This window comes from Drosophila subpulchrella, chromosome 2L, assembly GCF_014743375.2.
Source record: "Drosophila subpulchrella strain 33 F10 #4 breed RU33 chromosome 2L, RU_Dsub_v1.1 Primary Assembly, whole genome shotgun sequence".
Taxonomy (NCBI): Eukaryota; Metazoa; Arthropoda; class Insecta; order Diptera; family Drosophilidae; genus Drosophila; species Drosophila subpulchrella.
Genome location: NC_050610.1, coordinates 26,141,405 through 26,162,964, shown reverse-complemented (window position 1 = coordinate 26,162,964; position 21,560 = coordinate 26,141,405). Strand labels below are relative to the sequence as shown.

Sequence of the window (21,560 nt, the reverse complement as noted above, 5' to 3'; positions counted from 1 at the left end):
CGCCGAAATATTTATTTTTTGCCATTAGCTAAGAATCCTAATTTTGCACCAAATAATATCAGTATTTTGTCCGAAACACCGCAACAAGTAGTCCAAACAGGAAGTGTCACACCGCGTTGAGTTCGGAACAAAATTTCGACTCGATTGGCATTCAAAACTGGGTAAAACATTTTGACAATTTTTAGCAAAAAAAAAAAAAAATTAATGTAACCCCTTATAAAAAATGCCCATAAATGTAGGTCTCCAAAATGCACCCGAAAATGAAGTGGATCGTGAGCTCAGGTTGTTAGCCAGTTGAAACAGTCATTCTTTTAGCTGAGACCCTCAATTAGGCGTAGAAGCGACAAAAAAAATCACCGAAATGTTTATTTTTTGCCATTAGCTAAGAATCCTAATTTTGCACCAAATAATATCAGTAGTTTGTCCGAAAAACCGCAACAAGCAGTCCAATCAGGAAGTGTTACGCCGCGTTGAGTTCGGAACAAAATTTCGACTCGATTGGCATTCAAAACTGGGTAATTTAGTTTTTGACAATTTTTAGCAAAAAAACAAAAAAAGGGATATAACCCCTTTAAAAAATGCCCATAAATGTAAGTCTCCAAAATGCACCCGAAAATGAAGTGGATCGTTAGCCAGTTGAGGCAGTCATTATTTTAGCTAAGACCCTCAATTAGGCGTAGAAGCGACAAAGAAATCACCGAAATATTTATGTTTTTGTCATTAGCTAAGAATTCTAATTTTGCGCCAAATAATCAGAATTTTGTCAAAAAAAACTGCAACAAGTAGTCCAAACGAATACTGACACGCCGCGTTAAGTTTGAAACCAAAATTTCAAATAGATTGGCATTCAAAACAAAAAATTTTAATTTTTGACAATTTTTGGCAAAAAAAAAAAATGATTTAACCCCTTATAGAAATGCAAAAAATGCCCATAATTTTATGTGTACTAAATATACCCGAAAATGAAGTGGATCGGTAGCTCAGGTTGTTAGCCTGTTAAAACGGTCATTCCTTAGCTGAGTCCCTCAATTGTTTTACCCTATTGTTTTATATTTTTGTTGTAAACCCGATGCGAAAAACCCAGCATGAGAATTGTTTGTAATTATAAATTGGATCAGCAATATCTGTAGCTTAACTTGATAGTTGGTTATTTTAGGCCATATGGTGGCAGGCAGCTAGACAGCTGAATACGAATTTGGTTAGAAATTATTTATTTGTACATGAAGCCATGTTGGTTTGGTGGGGGGCTAGGATATATGTATATAAGTATATTGCGACATCCTTTTATATTGTCAGCACTTAAAAAAAAAAATTCATTTGGAAAAAATTGCTGTATTTTTTTCCTGTCGCTTTTGTTTTTGGCTTTTGTAAATAGGTATGTAATTAAAGCCGGTGTGACCGGCCAAATGTATATGGATGTTTGTCTATTTATAAAAAACGAATTGTCTTTTGACAAAATTGCCTGTTTCTTTGAATTATACAGGTACACTTCTCTTTTTTTTTAGGTCACTTAGTTTTTTTATTGTTTTTAATTGCAAACTTTTGGCTAGTGTGCCTGTGAGGCCGGTGCGTATGTATGTATTTATTTATTAAAACAATTATTGTTTGTCCGTTTGTTTCATTTGTTTGTGTGTTGATTTGTAGTTTTAAACTGTTTTTGTTTTTTTTCACTTAAATATTAATGAATTTTTAATTTGCTGTGCACTCACCGGAGTTAATTTTAATCCTTCTGTGTTTGTGTTGTAATCCTTTTGTGTTTCGTTAAGCTGGAAATAAATACATATACATATATAAGTTAGATATAATTACAATAAGTTGTACATGTTATGTGTTGTATGTAAAAAAAAATTGGCCAACTTACCTTATAGTATAAATTATTCGTCCGCTACGTTCGTCTCCATCAAGCAGTCCGCTTCTAATGAGCTCTGCTCAAGCAGAGTTTGCTCAATAAGAGAATTAGAGAGCGAAAAAATGATGGCCGCGACGCCCTTACGGAATGCTTCTAAATGCACTGCGCCAAAAATAACTAGAATGAGTTTTGTGCATATATGTATTTTTGCATATATATGTTTGAACATTTAGTAAAAAAGCGAATACAAATTTATTAATTTATTAATTATGAAATACGAATAGTACTAAATAATATATATATAAGTAATTATAAATAAATAAGTTAAAAGTAATGGGAAGTAAATAAATAATATTGTATTGTGCATGAAAATTTATTAATTGTTAGTTTGGAATAAAAAAAAAGATTATTAGTAAGTGCATGGTATTTAAACAGTATTTGTTCGATTTAGGTTACGTTATTTTCTTTAAATAAAACATTCCCTTTTTTCGCCAAGAGAGCGTCGAGAGAGAGAGAGGGGGAGGCAGAGTGAGTGAGAAAGAGAGAGAGGGGGAGGGAGAGTGAGTGAGATAGAGAGAGAGGGGGAGGCAGAGTGAGTGAGAAAGAGAGAGAGGGGGAGGCAGAGTGAGTGAGAAAGAGAGAGAGGGGGAGGGAGTGAGAGAGTATGGTGATGATGGTGTGGGACGGGGAGGGAGAGAGAGAGGAGTGAGCGATTTCAAGTCAGAGAGTGGTGTGAGCACAGACAGAGGGGAAAAATACGTTACACTTTCGTTGAATACTTTGCATTAATATGTATGTATGTACAATGTACATTGTATATATGTAAAGCAGCTTAACAACGCCCCGCAAAAAAAATGATAGAAGAGAGAATAGGCGGAAATTACGTTACATTTTCGTTGAATACAGCGTAGATATAAAGGGCAGCTGAATAACGGACCGCAAAAAGAGTGGAGGCGAAAAAAAGAAAAGTAATGGTACAGATGCGCGAAAAAGCACGGGTAACTTGTCGGGATGGCGCCAAAAATGGTTGCGGGTAATTTGTCTACTGCTCTGCTTTGAATGTGTACATATACATATGTTCACATGCATGCATGGGTCAATTTGACTCTCTGGCCATGCCTTCGTGGTGTGTGTGTGTGTGTGTGTGTGTGTTTGCACGCTAGGTCTAATTTGGTGGTTGTTTTTTGGTCTTTGTTTACGTTTTGTTGCTGGTGTTGTTTGTCAGAGTATAAAATGCCGAAAGCCTATCCAAACGACCCTTTATTGATGTTGTATGTAAAATGTACATTGTACATAAGTATTGTACCGAATAGTAATGTGATATTATGATAGGAACTTACACACGTACATACATACTTGTGTAACTAAATAAGCTAAATTGCGTTAACATTTGTTAATGGGTTAATCGGTATTTTTTTAGTTTTTATCGCTGGATTTTAATTTGTCCCACCCATCATCATCGTCATCACTCCCCTTGCACACGCTCTGTTTATGACTGATTAAATACATTTTGTGTGCTTGCATACATATATTTAATTTTTTTGTGTTTACTTGTTTTTGTTTAGTTTGCGGGAACGTAGTTACACCAATGGTATTTCAAAGAAAAAATGTCAATCATATAATCTCTTAAAGGGAGAAGAGCCTAATGTAAAGCAGAGGGACAGAGAAGGAAATGTTTGTTTACATTTATTACTACTCGAAAAACAGAGAGAGAGAGAGAGGTGGGGAAATATTAGTTAACAATTAGTACCACTCGAGAAAAAGACAATATTTAAATACATTATTTAAACTTACAAATTTTACCAAATTATTTAGGCCTCCTAAATGAACCGGAAAATTATGTCGGTCGTATGCTAATGTTGTTAACTAGTCAAAACAGACACTCTTTTAACTGAGTATCTCAATTAAGACCAATAAACCCCAAAAAAAAAAAACCGAAAAATTCCTGTTTTTGCCTTTAGTTATGAATTCTAGTTTTGCACCAAATATCAGTATTTTTCCGAAGCAACGCAAGAAATGATCCAAATAAAGAGTGTCATACTGCGTTGAGTTTGACATAAAATTTCCAATCAATTGGCATTCAAAACTGAAAACTTTAGTTTTTAGCTGAGACCCTCAATTAGGCGTAGCACCTACAAAAAAATCGCCGAAATATTTATTTTTGGCCATTAGATAGGAATCCTAATTTTGTACCAAATAATATCAGTATATTCTCAGAAACAACTCAACAAATAGTCCAAACAAGGAGTGTCACGCCGCGTTGAGTTCGAAACAAAATTTCGACTCGATTGGCATTCAAAACTAGGTAATTTAGTTTTCGACAATTTTTAGAAAAAAAAAAAAAAACATGATGTAACCCCTCATAAAAAATGCCCATAAATGTAAGTCTCCTAAATGTGCCCGAAAATGAAGTAGATCGTTAGCTCAGGTTGTTAGCCAGTTGAAACAGTCATTCTTTTAGCTGAGACCCTCAATTAGGTAGCAGCGACCAAAATAATCAACGAAATATTTATTTTTTGCTATTAGCTAAGAATCCTAATTTTGCACCAAATAATATCAGTAATACCGCAACAAATAGTCCAAGCAAGAAGTGTCACGCTGCGTTGAGTTCGGAACAAAATTTCGATAATTTAGTTTTTGACAATTTTTAGAAAAAAAACAAAAAAAGGGGATATAACCCCTTTAAAAAATGCCCATAAATGTAAGTCTCCAAAATGCACCCGAAAATGAAGTGGATCGTTAGCCAGTTGAGGCAGTCATTATTTTAGCTAAGACCCTCAATTAGGCGTAGCAGCGACAAATAAATCACCGAAATATTTATGTTTTTGTCATTAGCTAAGAATTCTAATTTTGCGCCAAATAATCAGTATTTTGTCAAAAAAAAAAACTGCAACAAGTAGTCCAAACGAATACTGACACGCCGCGTTAAGTTTGAAACCAAAATTTCAAATAGATTGGCATTCAAAAGAAAAAAATTGAGTTTTTGACAATTTTTTGCAAACAAAAAAAAATGATTTAACCCCTTATAGAAATGCAAAAAATGCCCATAAATTTATGTGTACTAAATGTACCCGAAAATTAAGTGGATCGGTAGCTCAGGTTGTTAGCCTGTTAAAACGGTCATTCTTTAGCTGAGTCCCTCAATTGTTTTACCCTATTGTTTTATATTTTTGTTGTAAACCCGATGCGAAAAACCCAGCATGAGAATTGTTTGTAATTATAAATTGGATCAGCAATATCTGTAGCTTAACTTGATAGTTGGTTATTTTAGGCCATATGGTGGCAGGCAGCTAGACAGCTGAATACGAATTTGGTTAGAAATTATTTATTTGTACATGAAGCCATGTTGGTTTGGTGGGGGGCTAGGATATATGTATATAAGTATATTGCGACATCCTTTTATATTGTCAGCACTTAAAAAAAAAAATTCATTTGGAAAAAATTGCTGTATTTTTTTCCTGTCGCTTTTGTTTTTGGCTTTTGTAAATAGGTATGTAATTAAAGCCGGTGTGACCGGCCAAATGTATATGGATGTTTGTCTATTTATAAAAAACGAATTGTCTTTTGACAAAATTGCCTGTTTCTTTGAATTATACAGGTACACTTCTCTTTTTTTTTAGGTCACTTAGTTTTTTAATTGTTTTTAATTGCAAACTTTTGGCTAGTGTGCCTGTGAGGCCGGTGCGTATGTATGTATTTATTTATTAAAACAATTATTGTTTGTCCGTTTGTTTCATTTGTTTGTGTGTTGATTTGTAGTTTTAAACTGTTTTTGTTTTTTTCACTTAAATATTAATGAATTTTTAATTTGCTGTGCACTCACCGGAGTTAATTTTAATCCTTCTGTGTTTGTGTTGTAATCCTTTTGTGTTTCGTTAAGCTGGAAATAAATACATATACATATATAAGTTAGATATAATTACAATAAGTTGTACATGTTACGTGTTGTATGTAAAAAAAATTGGCCAACTTACCTTATAGTATAAATTATTCGTCCGCTACGTTCGTCTCCATCAAGCAGTCCGCTTCTAATGAGCTCTGCTCAAGCAGAGTTTGCTCAATAAGAGAATTAGAGAGCGAAAAAATGATGGCCGCGACGCCCTTACGGAATGCTTCTAAATGCACTGCGCCAAAAATAACTAGAATGAGTTTTGTGCATATATGTATTTTTGCATATATATGTTTGAACATTTAGTAAAAAAGCGAATACAAATTTATTAATTTATTAATAATGAAATACGAATAGTACTAAATAATATATATATAAGTAATTATAAATAAATAAGTTAAAAGTAATGAGAAGTAAATAAATAATATTGTATTGTGCATGAAAATTTATTAATTGTTAGTTTGGAATAAAAAAAAAGATTATTAGTAAGTGCATGGTATTTAAACAGTATTTGTTCGATTTAGATTACGTTATTTTCTTTAAATTAAACATTCCCTTTTTTCGCCAAGAGAGCGTCGAGAGAGAGAGAGGGGGAGGGAGAGTGAGTGAGAAAGAGAGAGAGGGGGTGGGAGAGTGAGTGAGATAGATAGAGAGGGGGAGGCAGAGTGAGTGAGAAAGAGAGAGAGGGGGAGGCAGAGTGAGTGAGAAAGAGAGAGAGGGGGAGGGAGTGAGAGAGTATGGTGATGATGGTGTGGGACGGGGAGGGAGAGAGAGAGGAGTGAGCGATTTCAAGTCAGAGAGTGGTGTGAGCACAGACAGAGGGGAAAAATACGTTACACTTTCGTTGAATACTTTGCATTAATATGTATGTATGTACAATGTACATTGTATATATGTAAAGCAGCTTAACAACGCCCCGCAAAAAAAATGATAGAAGAGAGAATAGGCGGAAATTACGTTACATTTTCGTTGAATACAGCGTAGATATAAAGGGCAGCTGAATAACGGACCGCAAAAAGAGTGGAGGCGAAAAAAAGAAAAGTAATGGTACAGATGCGCGAAAAAGCACGGGTAACTTGTCGGGATGGCGCCAAAAATGGTTGCGGGTAATTTGTCTACTGCTCTGCTTTGAATGTGTACATATACATATGTTCACATGCATGCATGGGTCAATTTGACTCTCTGGCCATGCCTTCGTGGTGTGTGTGTGTGTGTGTGTGTGTGTTTGCACGCTAGGTCTAATTTGGTGGTTGTTTTTTGGTCTTTGTTTACGTTTTGTTGCTGGTGTTGTTTGTCAGAGTATAAAATGCCGAAAGCCTATCCAAACGACCCTTTATTGATGTTGTATGTAAAATGTACATTGTACATAAGTATTGTACCGAATAGTAATGTGATATTATGATAGGAACTTACACACGTACATACATACTTGTGTAACTAAATAAGCTAAATTGCGTTAACATTTGTTAATGGGTTAATCGGTATTTTTTTAGTTTTTATCGCTGGATTTTAATTTGTCCCACCCATCATCATCGTCATCACTCCCCTTGCACACGCTCTGTTTATGACTGATTAAATACATTTTGTGTTCTTGCATACATATATTTAATTTTTTTGTGTTTACTTGTTTTTGTTTAGTTTGCGGGAACGTAGTTACACCAATGGTATTTCAAAGAAAAAATGTCAATCATATAATCTCTTAAAGGGAGAAGAGCCTAATGTAAAGCAGAGGGACAGAGAAGGAAATGTTTGTTTACATTTATTACTACTCGAAAAACAGAGAGAGAGAGAGAGGTGGGGAAATATTAGTTAACAATTAGTACCACTCGAGAAAAAGACAATATTTAAATACATTATTTAAACTTACAAATTTTACCAAATTATTTAGGCCTCCTAAATGAACCGGAAAATTATGTCGGTCGTATGCTAATGTTGTTAACTAACTAGTCAAAACAGACACTCTTTTAACTGAGTATCTCAATTAAGACCAATAAACCCCAAAAAAAAAACCCGAAAAATTCCTGTTTTTGCCTTTAGTTATGAATTCTAGTTTTGCACCAAATATCAGTATTTTTTCCGAAGCAACGCAAGAAATGATCCAAATAAAGAGTGTCATACTGCGTTGAGTTTGACATAAAATTTCCAATCAATTGGCATTCAAAACTGAAAACTTTAGTTTTTAGCTGAGACCCTCAATTAGGCGTAGCACCGACAAAAAAATCACCGAAATATTTATTTTTTGCCATTAGCTAAGAATCCTAATTTTGCACCAAATAATATCAGTATTTTGTCCGAAACACCGCAACAAGTAGTCCAAACAAGAAAAGTCACGCCGCGTTGAGTTCGGAACAAAATTTCGACTCGATTGGCATTCAAAACTGGGTAATTTAGTTTTTGACAATTTTTAGCAAAAAAAAAAAATTTTTATGTATCCCCTTATAGAAAATGCCCATAAATGTATGTCTGCAAAATGCACCCGAAAATGACGTGTATCGCTAGCTCAGGTTGTTAGCCAGTTGAAACAGTCATTCTTTTAGCTGAGACCCTCAATTAGGCCTAGCAGCGACAAAAAAAATCACCGAAATATTTATTTTTTGCCATTAGCTAAGAATTCAAATTTTGCACCAAATAATATCAGTATTTTGTCCGAAAAACCGCACCAAATAATATCAGTATTTTGTCCGAAAAACCGCAACAAATAGTCCAAACAGGAAGTGTCACGCCGCGTTGAGTTCGGAACAAAATTTCGACTCGATTTGCATTCAAAACTGGGTAATTAAGTTTTTGACAATTTTTAGCAAAAAAAAAAATTAACGTAACCCCTTTAAAAAATGCAAAAAATGCCCCTAAATGTATGTCTCAAAAATGCACCCGAAAATGAAGTGGATCGTTAGCTCAGGTTGTTAGCCAGTTGAAACAGTCATTCTTTTAGCTGAGACCCTCAATTAGGCCTAGCAGCGACAAAAAAATCACCGAAATATTTATATTTTGCCATTAGCTAAGAATCCTAATTTTGCACCAAATAATATCAGTATTTTGTCCGAAAAACCGCAACAAGTAGTCCAAACAGGAAGTGTCACGCCGCGTTGAGTTGGGAACAAAATTTCGACTCGATTGGCATTCAAAACTGAGTAATTTAGTTTTTGACAATTTTTAGCAAAAAAAAAAGTGATGTAACCCCTTAGAAAAAATGCCCATATATGTATGTCTCCAAAATCCACCCGAAAATGAAGTGAATCGTTAGCTCAGGTTGTTAGCCAGTTGAAACAGTCATTCTTTAAGTTGAGACCCTCAAATAGGCGTAGCAGCGACAAAAAAATCACCGAAATGTTTATTTTTTGCCATTAGCTAAGAATCCTAATTTTGCACCAAATAATATCAGTATTTGGTCCGAAACACCTCAACAAGTAGTCCAAACAGGAAGTGTCACACCGCGTTGAGTTCGGAACAAAATTTCGACTCGATTGGCATTCAAAACTGGGTAATTTAGTTTTTGACAATTTTTAGAAAAAAAAAAAATATTTATTTATCCCCTTATAAAAAATGCTCATAAATGTATGTCTCCAAAATGCACCCGAGAATAAAGTGGATCGTTAGCTCAGGTTGTTAGTCGGTTGAAACAGTCATTCTTTTAGCTGAGACCCTCAACTAGGCCTAGCAGCGACAAAAAAATCACCGAAATATTTATTTTTTGCCATTAGCTAAGAATCCTAATTTTGTACCAAAAATTAACAGTATTTTGTTCAAACAGGAAGTGTCACGCCGGGTTGAGTTCGGAACAAAATTTCGACTCGATTTGCATTCAAAACTGGGTAATTAAGTTTTTGACAACTTTAAGCAAAAAAAAAAATTAATGTAACCCCTTATAAAAAATGCCCATAAATGTATGTCTCCAAAATGCACCCGAAAATGAAGTGGATCGTTAGCTCAGGTTGTTAGCCAGTTGAAACAGTCATTCTTTTAGCTGAGACCCTCAATTAGGCCTAGCAGCGACAAAAAAAATCACCGAAATATTTATTTTTTGCCATTAGCTAAGAATTCAAATTTTGCACCAAATAATATCAGTATTTTGTCCGAAAAACCGCAACAAATAGTCCAAACAGGAAGTGTCACGCCGCGTTGAGTTCGGAACAAAATTTCGACTCGATTTGCATTCAAAACTGGGTAATTAAGTTTTTGACAATTTTTAGCAAAAAAAAAAATTAATGTAACCCCTTTAAAAAATGCAAAAAATGCCCCTAAATGTATGTCTCAAAAATGCACCCGAAAATGAAGTGGATCGTTAGCTCAGGTTGTTAGCCAGTTGAAACAGTCATTCTTTTAGCTGAGACCCTCAATTAGGCCTAGCAGCGACAAAAAAATTACCGAAATATTTATTTTTTGCCATTAGCTAAGAATCCTAATTTTGCACCAAATAATATCAGTATTTTGTCCGAAAAACCGCAACAAGTAGTCCAAACAGGAAGTGTCACGCCGCGTTGAGTTGGGAACAAAATTTCGACTCGATTGGCATTCAAAACTGAGTAATTTAGTTTTTGACAATTTTTAGCAAAAAAAAAAAATATTTATTTATCCCCTTAGAAAAAATGCCCATAAATGTATGTCTCCAAAATCCACCCGAAAATGAAGTGAATCGTTAGCTCAGGTTGTTAGCCAGTTGAAACAGTCATTCTTTAAGTTGAGACCCTCAATTAGGCTTAGCAGCGACAAAAAAATCACCGAAATATTTATTTTTTGCCATTAGCTAAGAATCCTAATTTTGCACCAAATAATATCAGTATTTTGTCCGAAACACCGCAACAAGTATTCCAAACAAGAAAAGTCACGCCGCGTTGAGTTCGGAACAAAATTTCGACTCGAATGGCATTCAAAACTGGGTAATTTAGTTTTTGACAATTTTTAACAAAAAAAAAAAATTTTTATGTATCCCCTTATAGAAAATGCCCATAAATGTATGTCTCCAAAATGCACCCGAAAATGACGTGTATCGCTAGCTCAGGTTGTTAGCCAGTTGAAACAGTCATTCTTTTAGCTGAGACCCTCAATTAGGCCTAGCAGCGACAAAAAAAAATCACAGAAATATTTATTTTTTGGCATTAGCTAAGAATCCTAATTTTGCACCAATTAATATCAGTATTTTTTCCGAAACACCGCAACAAATAGTCCAAACAGGAAGTGTCACGCCGCGTTGAGTTCGGAACAAAATTTCGACTCGATTGGCATTCAAAACTGGGTAATTTATAGTTTTTGACAATTTTTAGCAAAAAAAAAAATATTTATTTATCCCCTTATAAAAAATGCCCATAAATGTATGTCTCCAAAATGCACCCGAAAATGAAGTGGATCGTTAGCTCAAGTTGTTAGCCAGTTGAAACAGTCATTCTTTAAGTTGAGACCCTCAATTAGGCGTAGCAGCGACAAAAAAATCACCGAAATATTTATTTTTTGCCATTAGCTAAGAATCCTAATTTTGCACCAAATAATATCAGTATTTTGTCCGAAACACCGCAACAAATAGTCCAAACAGGAAGTGTCACGCCGCGTTGAGTTCGAAACAAAATTTCGACTCGATTGGCATTCAAAACTGAGTAATTTAGTTTTTGACAATTTTTAGCAAAAAAAAAAATATTTATTTATCCCCTTATAAAAAATGCCCATAAATGTATGTCTCCAAAATGCACCCGAAAATGAAGTGGATCTTAGCTCAGGTTGTTAGCCAGTTGAAACAGTCATTCTTTAAGTTGAGACCCTCAATTAGGCTTAGCAGCGACAAAAAAATCACCGAAATATTTATTTTTTGCCATTAGCTAAGAATCCTAATTTTGCACCAAATAATATCAGTATTTTGTCCGAAACACCGCAACAAGTATTCCAAACAAGAAAAGTCACGCCGCGTTGAGTTCGGAACAAAATTTCGACTCGAATGGCATTCAAAACTGGGTAATTTAGTTTTTGACAATTTTTAGCAAAAAAAAAAAATTTTTATGTATCCCCTTATAGAAAATGCCCATAAATGTATGTCTCCAAAATGCACCCGAAAATGACGTGTATCGCTAGCTCAGGTTGTTAGCCAGTTGAAACAGTCATTCTTTTAGCTGAGACCCTCAATTAGGCCTAGCAGCGACAAAAAAAAATCACAGAAATATTTATTTTTTGGCATTAGCTAAGAATCCTAATTTTGCACCAATTAATATCAGTATTTTTTCCGAAACACCGCAACAAATAGTCCAAACAGGAAGTGTCACGCCGCGTTGAGTTCGGAACAAAATTTCGACTCGATTGGCATTCAAAACTGGGTAATTTATAGTTTTTGACAATTTTTAGCAAAAAAAAAAATATTTATTTATCCCCTTATAAAAAATGCCCATAAATGTATGTCTCCAAAATGCACCCGAAAATGAAGTGGATCGTTAGCTCAAGTTGTTAGCCAGTTGAAACAGTCATTCTTTAAGTTGAGACCCTCAATTAGGCGTAGCAGCGACAAAAAAATCACCGAAATATTTATTTTTTGCCATTAGCTAAGAATCCTAATTTTGCACCAAATAATATCAGTATTTTGTCCGAAACACCGCAACAAATAGTCCAAACAGGAAGTGTCACGCCGCGTTGAGTTCGAAACAAAATTTCGACTCGATTGGCATTCAAAACTGAGTAATTTAGTTTTTGACAATTTTTAGCAAAAAAAAAATATTTATTTATCCCCTTATAAAAAATGCCCATAAATGTATGTCTCCAAAATGCACCCGAAAATGAAGTGGATCTTAGCTCAGGTTGTTAGCCAGTTGAAACAGTCATTCTTTTAGCTGAGACCCTCAATTAGGCCTAGCAGCGACAAAAAAAATCACCGAAATATTTATTTTTTGCCATTAGCTAAGAATTCAAATTTTGCACCAAATAATATCAGTATTTTGTCCGAAAAACCGCAACAAATAGTCCAAACAGGAAGTGTCACGCCGCGTTGAGTTCGGAACAAAATTTCGACTCGATTGGCATTCAAAACTGGGTAATTAAGTTTTTGACAATTTTTAGCAAAAAAAAAAAGTTAATGTAACCCCTTATAAAAAATGCCCATAAATGTATGCACGACAAAAAAATCACCAAAATATTTATTTTTTGCCATTAAGCCTAGTACTCACATCGACGAAAACCGCGAGCTAACCATAGGAGTGAGCGAGAGGCAAACAGGCGGCTAAAGGTTTTCGTCGGGTCTGTTTTTCAGCGCGGTACTCAGATGAGCTAAGGAAATACCAGAAAAAATACCAGATTTCGAGAGTGAATTTTCGATGAACGCCGTTAGCCGCGGCCCAAAGAATAAGAAATTTAATCTTTGGCGGTGTTCGTGCAGAAGCGGTGGGGAATTTAAAAATTAAAAATGGAAGAAAAACACCCAAAACGGCTAAAGGTCAGTGCAGATGAAAAAGGATGCCTAATCCAAGCTGTTGCCCATTATTGTGGGACTGGACCGACAGGAAGCAGTACCACAACAGGTCAAATCCGCAGAATAGTTGAAGCGCTGGAGGAGATCCACTAGAGAATCCCAGTGGGAAGGAACATGGGACATCGCTCGATCTCCGACGAGCTCCATTAGGGACTCCTCCTTCACCATCTACTTGGCAGCTGGTGATGGAGCGGAGATAGAGGATGCGCCGGCTTCTATGGGGAGGAGGAAATAAGGTCGCCCGCTAAGGGACAGCTGGAGGAGCTATCACCAGCCATTATTGGCCAGCTCGGAGCTGGACCACAGATGGCGCGGGAAAGATGGCGGAGCATCTGTGGGACGAGAAGGAAGCCTTTAACTTCTAATTTACATAAATAAAAACATTCGTTGAACATTCCATTTATTTTTATTTTCATTTCTTTATGCACCAGCAGACTCTCCTTTTTTAAATTGCTCCAATTGATTTGTTTTCCGTTTGACAACAAGCCCAGCTGCTTGACAGTAAGACCATGCCACATGCATGGCGGGTGAACTTTTAAAACTTCGGTCACACTACAAAGAATAAGATTTTTCGACTAGTGAAACTCTTAGCCGATCTGAGTACTAGGCTTTAGCTAAGAATCCTAATTTTGCACCAAATAATATCAGTATTTTGTCCGAAACACCGTAACAAATAGTCCAAACAGGAAGTGTCACGCCGCGTTGAGTTCGAAACAAAATTTCGACTCGATTGGCATTCAAAACTGGGTAATTTAGTTTTTGACAATTTTTAGCAAAAATAAAATTTATGTATCTAACCCCTTATAAAAAATGCCCATAAATGTATGTCTCCAAAATGCACCCGAAAATGAAGTGGATCTTAGCTCAGGTTGTTAGCCAGTTGAAACAGTCATTCTTTAAGTTGAGACCCTCAATTAGGCCTAGCAGCGACAAAAAAAAATCACAGAAATATTTATTTTTTGGCATTAGCTAAGAATCCTAATTTTGCACCAATTAATATCAGTATTTTTTCCGAAACACCGCAACAAATAGTCCAAACAGGAAGTGTCACGCCGCGTTGAGTTCGGAACAAAATTTCGACTCGATTGGCATTCAAAACTGGGTAATTTATAGTTTTTGACAATTTTTAGCAAAAAAAAAAATATTTATTTATCCCCTTATAAAAAATGCCCATAAATGTATGTCTCCAAAATGCACCCGAAAATGAAGTGGATCGTTAGCTCAAGTTGTTAGCCAGTTGAAACAGTCATTCTTTAAGTTGAGACCCTCAATTAGGCGTAGCAGCGACAAAAAAATCACCGAAATATTTATTTTTTGCCATTAGCTAAGAATCCTAATTTTGCACCAAATAATATCAGTATTTTGTCCGAAACACCGCAACAAATAGTCCAAACAGGAAGTGTCACGCCGCGTTGAGTTCGAAACAAAATTTCGACTCGATTGGCATTCAAAACTGAGTAATTTAGTTTTTGACAATTTTTAGCAAAAAAAAAAATATTTATTTATCCCCTTATAAAAAATGCCCATAAATGTATGTCTCCAAAATGCACCCGAAAATGAAGTGGATCTTAGCTCAGGTTGTTAGCCAGTTGAAACAGTCATTCTTTAAGTTGAGACCCTCAATTAGGCTTAGCAGCGACAAAAAAATCACCGAAATATTTATTTTTTGCCATTAGCTAAGAATCCTAATTTTGCACCAAATAATATCAGTATTTTGTCCGAAACACCGCAACAAGTATTCCAAACAAGAAAAGTCACGCCGCGTTGAGTTCGGAACAAAATTTCGACTCGAATGGCATTCAAAACTGGGTAATTTAGTTTTTGACAATTTTTAGCAAAAAAAAAAAATTTTTATGTATCCCCTTATAGAAAATGCCCATAAATGTATGTCTCCAAAATGCACCCGAAAATGACGTGTATCGCTAGCTCAGGTTGTTAGCCAGTTGAAACAGTCATTCTTTTAGCTGAGACCCTCAATTAGGCCTAGCAGCGACAAAAAAAAATCACAGAAATATTTATTTTTTGGCATTAGCTAAGAATCCTAATTTTGCACCAATTAATATCAGTATTTTTTCCGAAACACCGCAACAAATAGTCCAAACAGGAAGTGTCACGCCGCGTTGAGTTCGGAACAAAATTTCGACTCGATTGGCATTCAAAACTGGGTAATTTATAGTTTTTGACAATTTTTAGCAAAAAAAAAAATATTTATTTATCCCCTTATAAAAAATGCCCATAAATGTATGTCTCCAAAATGCACCCGAAAATGAAGTGGATCGTTAGCTCAAGTTGTTAGCCAGTTGAAACAGTCATTCTTTAAGTTGAGACCCTCAATTAGGCGTAGCAGCGACAAAAAAATCACCGAAATATTTATTTTTTGCCATTAGCTAAGAATCCTAATTTTGCACCAAATAATATCAGTATTTTGTCCGAAACACCGCAACAAATAGTCCAAACAGGAAGTGTCACGCCGCGTTGAGTTCGAAACAAAATTTCGACTCGATTGGCATTCAAAACTGAGTAATTTAGTTTTTGACAATTTTTAGCAAAAAAAAAATATTTATTTATCCCCTTATAAAAAATGCCCATAAATGTATGTCTCCAAAATGCACCCGAAAATGAAGTGGATCTTAGCTCAGGTTGTTAGCCAGTTGAAACAGTCATTCTTTTAGCTGAGACCCTCAATTAGGCCTAGCAGCGACAAAAAAAATCACCGAAATATTTATTTTTTGCCATTAGCTAAGAATTCAAATTTTGCACCAAATAATATCAGTATTTTGTCCGAAAAACCGCAACAAATAGTCCAAACAGGAAGTGTCACGCCGCGTTGAGTTCGGAACAAAATTTCGACTCGATTGGCATTCAAAACTGGGTAATTAAGTTTTTGACAATTTTTAGCAAAAAAAAAAGTTAATGTAACCCCTTATAAAAAATGCCCATAAATGTATGCACGACAAAAAAATCACCAAAATATTTATTTTTTGCCATTAAGCCTAGTACTCACATCGACGAAAACCGCGAGCTAACCATAGGAGTGAGCGAGAGGCAAACAGGCGGCTAAAGGTTTTCGTCGGGTCTGTTTTTCAGCGCGGTACTCAGATGAGCTAAGGAAATACCAGAAAAAATACCAGATTTCGAGAGTGAATTTTCGATGAACGCCGTTAGCCGCGGCCCAAAGAATAAGAAATTTAATCTTTGGCGGTGTTCGTGCAGAAGCGGTGGGGAATTTAAAAATTAAAAATGGAAGAAAAACACCCAAAACGGCTAAAGGTCAGTGCGGATGAAAAAGGATGCCTAATCCAAGCTGTTGCCCATTATTGTGGGACTGGACCGACAGGAAGCAGTACCACAACAGGTCAAATCCGCAGAATAGTTGAAGCGCTGGAGGAGATCCACTAGAGAATCCCAGTGGGAAGGAACATGGGACATCGCTCGATCTCCGACGAGCTCCATTAGGGACTCCTCCTTCACCATCTACTTGGCAGCTGGTGATGGAGCGGAGATAGAGGATGCGCCGGCTTCTATGGGGAGGAGGAAATAAGGTCGCCCGCTAAGGGACAGCTGGAGGAGCTATCACCAGCCATTATTGGCCAGCTCGGAGCTGGACCACAGATGGCGCGGGAAAGATGGCGGAGCATCTGTGGGACGAGAAGGAAGCCTTTAACTTCTAATTTACATAAATAAAAACATTCGTTGAACATTCCATTTATTTTTATTTTCATTTCTTTATGCACCAGCAGACTCTCCTTTTTTAAATTGCTCCAATTGATTTGTTTTCCGTTTGACAACAAGCCCAGCTGCTTGACAGTAAGACCATGCCACATGCATGGCGGGTGAACTTTTAAAACTTCGGTCACACTACAAAGAATAAGATTTTTCGACTAGTGAAACTCTTAGCCGATCTGAGTACTAGGCTTTAGCTAAGAATCCTAATTTTGCACCAAATAATATCAGTATTTTGTCCGAAACACCGTAACAAATAGTCCAAACAGGAAGTGTCACGCCGCGTTGAGTTCGAAACAAAATTTCGACTCGATTGGCATTCAAAACTGGGTAATTTAGTTTTTGACAATTTTTAGCAAAAATAAAATTTATGTATCTAACCCCTTATAAAAAATGCCCATAAATGTATGTCTCCAAAATGCACCCGAAAAAGAAGTGGATCGTTAGCTCAGGTTGTTAGCCAGTTGAAACAGTCATTCTTTTAGCTGAGACCCTCAATTAGGCCTAGCAGCGACAAAAAAAATCACCGAAATATTTATTTTTTGCCATTAGCTAAGAATTCAAATTTTGCACCAAATAATATCAGTATTTTGTCCGAAAAACCGCAACAAATAGTCCAAACAGGAAGTGTCACGCCGCGTTGAGTTCGGAACAAAATTTCGACTCGATTGGCATTCAAAACTGGGTAATTAAGTTTTTGACAATTTTTAGCAAAAAAAAAAAAATTAATGTAACCCCTTATAAAAAATGCCCATAAATGTATGTACGACAAAAAAATCACCAAAATATTTATTTTTTGCCATTAGCTAAGAATCCTAATTTTGTACCGAATAATATCAGTATTTTGTCCGAAATACCGCAGCAAGTAGTTCAAACAGGAAGTGTCACGCCGCGTTGAGTTCGGAACAAACTTTCTACTCGATTGGCATTAAAAACTGGGTGATTTAGTTTTTGACAACTTTGACAAAAAAAAAAAATTATGTAACTAACCCCTTATAAAAATGCCCATAAATGTACGTCTCCAAAATGCACCCGAAAATGAAGTGGATCGTTAGCTCAGGTTGTTAGCCAGTTGAAACAGTCATTCTTTTAGCTGAGACCCTCAATTAGGCGTAGCAGCGACAAAAAAATCGCCGAAATATTTATTTTTTGCCATTAGCTAAGAATCCTAATTTTGCACCAAATAATATCAGTATTTTGTCCGAAACACCGCAACAAGTAGTCCAAACAGGAAGTGCCACGCCGCGTTGAGTTCGGAACAAAATTTCGACTCGATTGGCATTCAAAACTGGGTAATTAAATTTGACAATTTTTAGCAAAAAAAAAAAAATTTATGTAACCCCTTTAAAAAATGCAAAAAATGCCCCTAAATGTATGTCTCAAAAATGCACCCGAAAATGAAGTGGATCGTTAGCTCAGGTTGTTAGCCAGTTGAAACAGTCATTCTTTTAGCTGAGACCCTCAGTTAGGTAGCAGCGACAAAAAAATCACCAAAATATTTATGTTTTGCCATTAGCTAAGAATCCTAATTTTGCACCAAATAATATCAGTATTTTGTCCGAAACACCGCAACAAATAGTCCAAACAGGAAGTGTCACGCCGCGTTGAGTTCGGAACAAAATTTCGACCCGATTGGCATTCAAAACTGGGTAATTCAGTTTTTGACAATTTTTAGCAAAAAAAAAAATTAATGTAACACCTCTTTAAAAAATGCAAAAAATTCTCCTAAATGTAAGTCTAAAAAATGCACCCGAAAATGATGTGGATCGTTAGCTCAGGTTGTTAGCCAGTTGAAACAGTCATTCTTTTAGCTGAGACCCCCAATTAGGCCTAGCAGCGACAAAAAAAGTCACCGAAATATTTATCTTTTGCCATTAGCTAAGAATCCTAATTTTGCACCAAATAATATCAGTATTTTGTCCGAAACACCGCAACAAGTAGTCCAAACAAGAAAAGTCACGCCGCGTTGAGTTCGGAACAAAATTTCGACTCGATTGGCATTCAAAACTGGGTAGTTAGGTTTTTGACAATTTTTAGCAAAAAAAAAAATTAATGTAACCCCTTTAAAAAATGCAAAAAATGCCCCTAAATGTATGTCTCAAAAATGCACCCGAAAATGAAGTGGATCGTTAGCTCAGGTTGTTAGCCAGTTGAAACAGTCATTCTTTTAGCTGAGACCCTCAATTAGGCCTAGCAGCGACAAAAAAAAATTACAGAAATTTTTATTTTTTGCCATTAGCTAAGAATCCTAATTTTGCACCAAATAATATCAGTATTTTGTCCGAAACACCGCAACAAGTAGTCCAAACAAGAAAAGTCACGCCGCGTTGAGTTCGGAACAAAATTTCGACTCGATTGGCATTCAAAACTGGGTAGTTAGGTTTTTGACAATTTTTAGCAAAAAAAAAAATTAATGTAACCCCTTTAAAAAATGCAAAAAATGCCCCTAAATGTATGTCTCAAAAATGCACCCGAAAATGAAGTGGATCGTTAGCTCAGGTTGTTAGCCAGTTGAAACAGTCATTCTTTTAGCTGAGACCCTCAATTAGGCCTAGCAGCGACAAAAAAAAATTACAGAAATTTGTATTTTTTGCCATTAGCTAAGAATCCTAATTTTGCACCAAATAATATCAGTATTTTGTCCGAAACACCGCAACAAGTAGTCCAAACAAGAAAAGTCACGCCGCGTTGAGTTCGGAACAAAATTTCGACTCGATTGGCATTCAAAACTGGGTAGTTAGGTTTTTGACAATTTTTAGCAAAAAAAAAAAAATTAATGTAACCCTTTAAAAAATGCAAAAAATGCCACTAAATGTATGTCTCAAAAATGCACCCGAAAATGAAGTGGATCGTTAGCTCAGGTTGTTAGCCAGTTGAAACAGTCATTCTTTTAGCTGAGACCCTCAATTAGGCCTAGCAGCGACAAAAAAAAATTACAGAAATTTTTATTTTTTGCCATTAGCTAAGAATCCTAATTTTGCACCAATTAATATCAGTATTTTGTCCAAAACACCTCAACAAGTAGTCCAAACAAGAAGGTAAAACTGGGTAACTTAGTTTTTGACAATTTTTAGCAAAAATAAAATTTATGTATCTAACCCCTTATAAAAAATGCCCATAAATGTATGTCTCCAAAATGCACCCGAAAAAGAAGTGGATCGTTAGCTCAGGTTGTTAGCCAGTTGAAACAGTCATTCTTTTAGCTGAGACCCTCAATTAGGCCTAGCAGCGACAAAAAAAATCACCGAAATATTTATTTTTTGCCATTAGCTAAGAATTCAAATTTTGCACCAAATAATATCAGTATTTTGTCCGAAAAACCGCAACAAATAGTCCAAACAGGAAGTGTCACGCCGCGTTGAGTTCGGAACAAAATTTCGACTCGATTGGCATTCAAAACTGGGTAATTAAGTTTTTGACAATTTTTAGCAAAAAAAAAAAAATTAATGTAACCCCTTATAAAAAATGCCCATAAATGTATGTACGACAAAAAAATCACCAAAATATTTATTTTTTGCCATTAGCTAAGAATCCTAATTTTGTACCGAATAATATCAGTATTTTGTCCGAAATACCGCAGCAAGTAGTTCAAACAGGAAGTGTCACGCCGCGTTGAGTTCGGAACAAACTTTCTACTCGATTGGCATTAAAAACTGGGTGATTTAGTTTTTGACAACTTTTAGCAAAAAAAAAAAATTATGTAACTAACCCCTTATAAAAATGCCCATAAATGTACGTCTCCAAAATGCACCCGAAAATGAAGTGGATCGTTAGCTCAGGTTGTTAGCCAGTTGAAACAGTCATTCTTTTAGCTGAGACCCTCAATTAGGCGTAGCAGCGACAAAAAAATCGCCGAAATATTTATTTTTTGCCATTAGCTAAGAATCCTAATTTTGCACCAAATAATATCAGTATTTTGTCCGAAACACCGCAACAAGTAGTCCAAACAGGAAGTGCCACGCCGCGTTGAGTTCGGAACAAAATTTCGACTCGATTGGCATTCAAAACTGGGTAATTAAATTTGACAATTTTTAGCAAAAAAAAAAAAATTTATGTAACCCCTTTAAAAAATGCAAAAAATGCCCCTAAATGTATGTCTCAAAAATGCACCCGAAAATGAAGTGGATCGTTAGCTCAGGTTGTTAGCCAGTTGAAACAGTCATTCTTTTAGCTGAGACCCTCAGTTAGGTAGCAGCGACAAAAAAATCACCAAAATATTTATGTTTTGCCATTAGCTAAGAATCCTAATTTTGCACCAAATAATATCAGTATTTTGTCCGAAACACCGCAACAAATAGTCCAAACAGGAAGTGTCACGCCGCGTTGAGTTCGGAACAAAATTTCGACTCGATTGGCATTCAAAACTGGGTAATTCAGTTTTTGACAATTTTTAGCAAAAAAAAAATTAATGTAACACCTCTTTAAAAAATGCAAAAAATTCTCCTAAATGTAAGTCTCAAAAATGCACCCGAAAATGATGTGGATCGTTAGCACAGGTTGTTAGCCAGTTGAAACAGTCATTCTTTTAGCTGAGACCCCCAATTAGGCCTAGCAGCGACAAAAAAAATCACCGAAATATTTATCTTTTGCCATTAGCTAAGAATCCTAATTTTGCACCAAATAATATCAGTATTTTGTCCGAAACACCGCAACAAGTAGTC

The 21,560-nt window shown here is 35.8% G+C and overlaps 1 long non-coding RNA gene across 1 annotated transcript in view; it reads right to left on the bottom strand.

The window, feature by feature from the left end:
* Window positions 1–1,696: 1,696 nt before the first annotated feature.
* Window positions 1,697–21,560, bottom strand: part of LOC119547639 — a 46,987-nt gene continuing 27,123 nt past the window's right edge. The window contains exons 11-14 of the long non-coding RNA XR_005219237.1: window positions 5,824–5,988; window positions 5,673–5,729; window positions 1,862–2,026; window positions 1,697–1,766 (exon numbers count right to left, since the gene is read on the bottom strand). This is a non-coding gene — a long non-coding RNA (uncharacterized LOC119547639). The remainder of the gene's footprint in view (window positions 1,767–1,861; window positions 2,027–5,672; window positions 5,730–5,823; window positions 5,989–21,560) is intronic.